This window comes from Myotis brandtii, unplaced genomic scaffold (genome assembly GCF_000412655.1).
Source record: "Myotis brandtii unplaced genomic scaffold, ASM41265v1 scaffold889, whole genome shotgun sequence".
NCBI classification, from domain to species: domain Eukaryota; kingdom Metazoa; phylum Chordata; class Mammalia; order Chiroptera; family Vespertilionidae; genus Myotis; species Myotis brandtii.
The window spans coordinates 336208-341679 of NW_005371640.1; the positions used below are offsets into that span (position 1 = coordinate 336208).

Sequence of the window (5472 nt, forward strand, 5' to 3'; positions counted from 1 at the left end):
CGCTGCGAGGTGTCCCGCGTGCTGCTGCTGCTGCTCCTGCAGCCGCCGCCCGCCAAGCTGCTCCCGGAGCACGCCCACACCCTGGAGAAGTACTCCTGGGAGGCCTTTGACAGCCAGGGCCAGGAGAGCGGCGGCCAGCTCCCCGAAGACCTCTTCCTGCTGCTCCAGTCCCTGGTCATGGCCACCCACGAGAAGGACACGGAAGCCGTCAAGGCGCTGCAGGTGGAGATGTGGCCGCTGCTGAGCGCCGAGCAGAACCACCTGCTTCACCTCGTGCTGCAAGAAACCATCTCCCCCTCGGGACAGGGGATCGGATGACTCGCATTAGCCTGGTGACTTTGCCTGCTGCCAGACCTCAGGCACCCGCCTCTGCATTTGGAGGGAAATAAAAGATATTGATCACCGCCGTTCGACCTTTGTTAGCTTATTCCTCTTGCCACCATAGGAATTTAGTTGACTGAAAGTTACCTGTACCCCAAAGATATATTTCCATAATAACGGGAGAAAAAAACAGTATGATGGGATCGGAGCAGAGCACATGGCTCGCTTCCCCAAAAACTGCAACATAAAAATGAGACTCATTTTTTAAAAAAATCCTCACCGGAAGAGAGCTGCTGCTTTTGATTTTTAGGGAGCAAGAGAGTGGAAGGGAGGTGAGGGGGGGGGGGAGAAATAGACATTGATGTGAGAGCTATACATCAATTGGTTGCCTCGCGCATGCGCCCCAACAGGGTGTGGGGATCAAACCTGCAGTGTACCTGCAACATAAAAATGAGACTCATTTTTTAAAAAAATCCTCACCGGAAGAGAGCTGCTGCTTTTGATTTTTAGGGAGCAAGAGAGTGGAAGGGAGGTGAGGGGGGGGGGGAGAAATAGACATTGATGTGAGAGCTATACATCAATTGGTTGCCTCGCGCATGCGCCCCAACAGGGTGTGGGGATCAAACCTGCAGTGTACCTGCCCTGGACGGGAATCAAATCCCAATCCTTGTGTGTGTACGCGCTCGCGCATGCGTGCGCAGGGGATCAAACCTGCAGTGTACCTGCCCTGGACGGGAATCAAATCCCAATCCTTGTGTGTGTGCGCGCGCGCGCGCGCGCGCGCGCGTGCGCGCGCAGGTTTACACTCTAACCACTGAGCACACAGGCCAGGGTAAAATGAGAATCCTTTTATCCCTTTTCTCTTCCACCCAAGTTGATCCGCCCCATGCACCCACGCTCTCGTCTTTGTTTCATTGTCAGGAATTTATTGTACACACTCTCAATACTTAAGCTATGTGGTTTTCCTATGGTGATTAATTTATTGGCATATTTCTCCCTTATCTGCCTCATACTTATTGGTGGGAATCAGTTGCTTGGTAAAATTGTTGCTATAGCCCTAAATCCATGATAAAGCCATTCCAATACCCCTCATTTAGTTCGCCTATAAAATGGGTGTAACTTATCTACCTGGCAGGAGGCAGAAAGCAGAAACAGGTAGTTCTTAGTTCCAAGATGTATTCATTCATTTGAAGTTGACAGTGTGTCTAGTCTAGTGTGTGGGCTATGCCAGACAGTGAATCTACAGACATCATTTGCCCCGTGGTCCTTACTCGGAGAGCTGCAATACAAACATATTCCGTGCAAGGTCATTTCAAGGGCAGACTGAAAGGGAGTGGGGCCCAACCTAAATGTGTCAGGTGTGCACTGAAATTCACATCTATGGTTCTATTCTGAGAGGTATCTGTACTACCCATGACCATTTTTATTTGTAGCGATCTTTCTGTAACTCAAATATATAAAATCAGCATGTTCTTTGGTGGTGTGTGATCATGTATATGCAAGCCAGTGTCATTCCCTAAAACCATCATGGCATGCTATTTATTTTAATTTTATTATTATTATTTTAATTTTTTATTGATTTCTGAGAGGAAGTGAGAGGGGGAGAGAGAGAAATAGAAATATCAATGATGAGAGGGAATCATTGATCGGCTGCCTCCTGCACGCCCTGTACTGGGGATCAAGTCCATAACTCGGGCATGTGCCCTTGACTGGAATTGAACCTGGCACCCTTTGGTCTTCAGTCCGACGCTCTAGCCACTGAGCTAAACCAGCTAGGCACTAGCATGCCATTTTTAAAAACACTAAATTTCCAAGGCTTTTTGGTCTAAATGTTACATGCAAACCCACTTAGCTGTTTTTGTTTTAATGCAATTTATCATATTTACAGTTTTGAGAGTGATAATAAGAACTTCAGAGTATATACTCTTTGGGTATACTCCAGAGTTCTCATCCTTTAGGCTGAAATTGTATACAGTACTAATCTTTTGGGGTGAGATTTAAGGACACAGTTTGGGGGTAGGTTTTTGTTTTGTATTTTTTGAGGGGATATGTGGATGGTTGTCTCTATGATTAAGTGCCTCAAAATGGGTGGGAATTTTATTTATTTATTAATTAAATTATTGGGGGCTTTTTTTTGTTGTTGTTGTTAATCCTCACCCGAGAATATTTTTCCATTGATTTTTAGAGAGTGGAAGAGAGAGGGACAGACAGGGAGAAGCATCGATGTGAGAGAAACACATTGATTGGTTGCCTCCTGCATGCGCCCTGACCAGGGCCCTGGGATGGGGAGGAGCCTGCAACCAAGGTACGTGCCCTTGACCAGAATTGAACTCAGAACCCTTTGGTCTGCAGGCTGACACTCTATCCACTGAACCAAACTGGCTAGGGCTGGGTGGGAATTTTAAAATATATATATTTTTATTGATTTCAGAGAGGAAGGGAGAGGGAGAGAGAGAAACATCAATGATGAGAATCATTGAGCAGCTGCCTTCTGCAGGCCCCCTACTGGGGATTGAGCCCAGAACCCGGGTATGTGCCTTGACCACAAATTGAACCGTGACCTCCTGATTCATAGGTGGATACTCAACCTCTGAGCCACACTGGCCAGGCAAAATGGGTGGGACTTTTCTGCCTCTATTTCAACAGTGTGGAAGCAATAGGCAAGGAGTGACAGCATACACCTATTTGTGACAGATTGAGTCACCATTCCTGTGCTCTCATTGGCTGCCAGGAAAGGCCCTTTGGTACCCTAAAAGCCTAGTCCAATTTATTGTAAAAGTGGTAAGGGTGCATGCTGCTTTGTGCTTTGCTTTTTTGGGTATACTCTTCTCACCCTGTTCTGCAGGCCTGGCCGGCTGTCTTACTGTCTTATGACAGGAATGCTTAGGAGTTCTGTAATGTGACTAATGGTAGTATTTGGATTTGGATTTAAGAAAAATCCTCCTTGCTGAAACTGGTTTGGCTCAGTGGATAGAGCGTCAGCCTGCGGACTGAAAGGTCCCAGGTTCGATTCCAGTCAAGGGCATGTACCTGGGTTGTGGGCACATCCCGAGTAGGAGATGTGCAGGAGGCAGCTGATCGATGTTTCTCTCTCATCGATGTTTCTAACTCTCTATCTCTCTCCCTTCCTCTCTGTAAAAAATCAATAAAATATATTTAAAAAAACAAAAAAACAAAAAAAAAGAAAAATCCTCCTTGACCTAACCGGTTTGGCTCAGTGGATAGAGCGTCGGCCTGCGGACTGGAGGGGCCTGTGTTCGATTCCAGTCAAGGGCATGTACCTTGGCTGCGGGCACATCCCCAGTGGGGGGTGTGCAGGAGGCAGCTGATCAATGTTTCTCATCGATGTTTCTGGCTCTCTATCCCTCTCCCTTCCTCTCTGTAAAAGTCAATAAAATATATTTTTTTAAAAAGAAAAATCCTCCTTAGGCCTCTGATCTAAACTTCTTGCATTAAGGAGGTGGGTGTGGGGGTTACCAGAGAGGCAAATATTGGGTTTATAAGTATAATTTTAGGAAACACTAAAGGTTGTTTTCCATTCGCCATTGGCTCATTTATGTATGTCCCTCAGAAATTTCATAGTATAGATAGCTGGGCCAAAGTCACATTTCAGTGATTTTGACAAAGTTCTCTTGCCGCATAGCAACTTAATACCCAAATTAACACTGATTGCTAACATGACCGAAAATAAATATTTTAAAGGAGATGGTCAGTCTTTTTAACTTGAAAACCAGAGGGAAAGATTTGCATCATTGAAACATTCATTGACAATTCAAAATTAGCATTCAAAATATTATAAACCTGAAAATGGCAGAGAATCATTGATCTTTAAAGGGTTTTGGGGGTTCCCTTTCCCCCCTTTATGGGGGGGCTTCTGTGATGAGAAATATTGATTATGAAAAATATTTTGGCCTGATCTCGGTGGCTCAGTGGTTGAGCATTGACCTATGAACCAGGAGGTCACGGTTTGATTCCCAGTCAGGGCACATGCCCAGGTTGTGGGCTCCATCCCCGATTGTGCAGGGGGCAGCCGGTCAATGATTCTCTCTCATCATTGGTGTTTCTCTCTCTCTTTCCCTCTCCCTTCCTCTCTGAAACCAATAAAAATATATTTAAAATATTTTGTATGTGAATGGTACAAAGATATAAAACACTGGAGAACCACAGGACTGGAGGAAGATTACTAAGACTGAAATTTATAAATTAGACAAGCTCTGGAACATAAGGTTCTGGTTAACACCAACTGCCTAGGTGTCTGTACTGCCATTAGATTACACCCCAGTCTTCAAACCTTTTCTGTAAAGGACCAGCTAAAATATTTTAATTTTAATCTTTTCAGGCCACAAATGATCTCTGTAGTGTAGTTTTCTTTGTTTTTGCAACTTTAAATATGTAAAAACCATTCTTAACTCACAGCCCATACAAAATCAGGTTGTAGTCCAAATCCATGGGTTCTAGTTTGCTCATCCTTTTGCTAGAACCTAGAACATAGTACAGTTGACACTTGAACTGCACTGGTCCACTTATACTTGGATATTTTCAATTGACCCACGCAGTTCAAACCACATTGTTCAAGGGCCAACTGGTAATTTGGAATCCACCTAAGTGGACGGCTGTCCGCAATTATAAACAAAAAGGGTACACTGTTCACTGCTGGTGGGAGTTTGGAGTATGGAGTTTCCTCAAAAAATTAAAAATGGAACTGCCAATGGACCCAGTGATCCCACTTCTGGGAATGTATCCTAAACACCCCAAAACACCGATCAGAAAGAATATACGCACTCCTATGTTCACAGCAGCTGTATTTACAATAGCTAAGATTTGGAAACAGCCCAAGTGCCCATCAGTAGATGAATGGATAAGAAAGCAGTAGTACATTTACACAATGGAATACTATGCAGCAATAAAAAAGAAAGGGTCTCTTGCCCTTTGAGACAGCATGGAGGGACCTGGAGAGTATCATGCTAAGCGAAATAAGCCAGTCAGAGAAAGACAAGTATCACATGATCTCACTCATATGTGGAATCTAATTAACAAAATTAATTGACCAAGAAAATAAGTCCTGAGGCATGGAACAGATTGACATATCTCAGAAGGGTGTGTGTGTGTGGGGGGAGGGTGAGAAAAGAAAAACCAAAGAACATATAAGCA

At 44.5% G+C, this 5472-nt stretch overlaps 1 protein-coding gene across 2 annotated transcripts in view; it reads right to left on the minus strand.

Annotated features, from left to right (window-relative positions):
- The window catches only part of F8 (coagulation factor VIII, procoagulant component), an 83766-nt gene that overhangs the window by 17349 nt on the left and 60945 nt on the right, over positions 1-5472 (minus strand). The gene's annotated exons all lie outside the window — the stretch shown is intronic.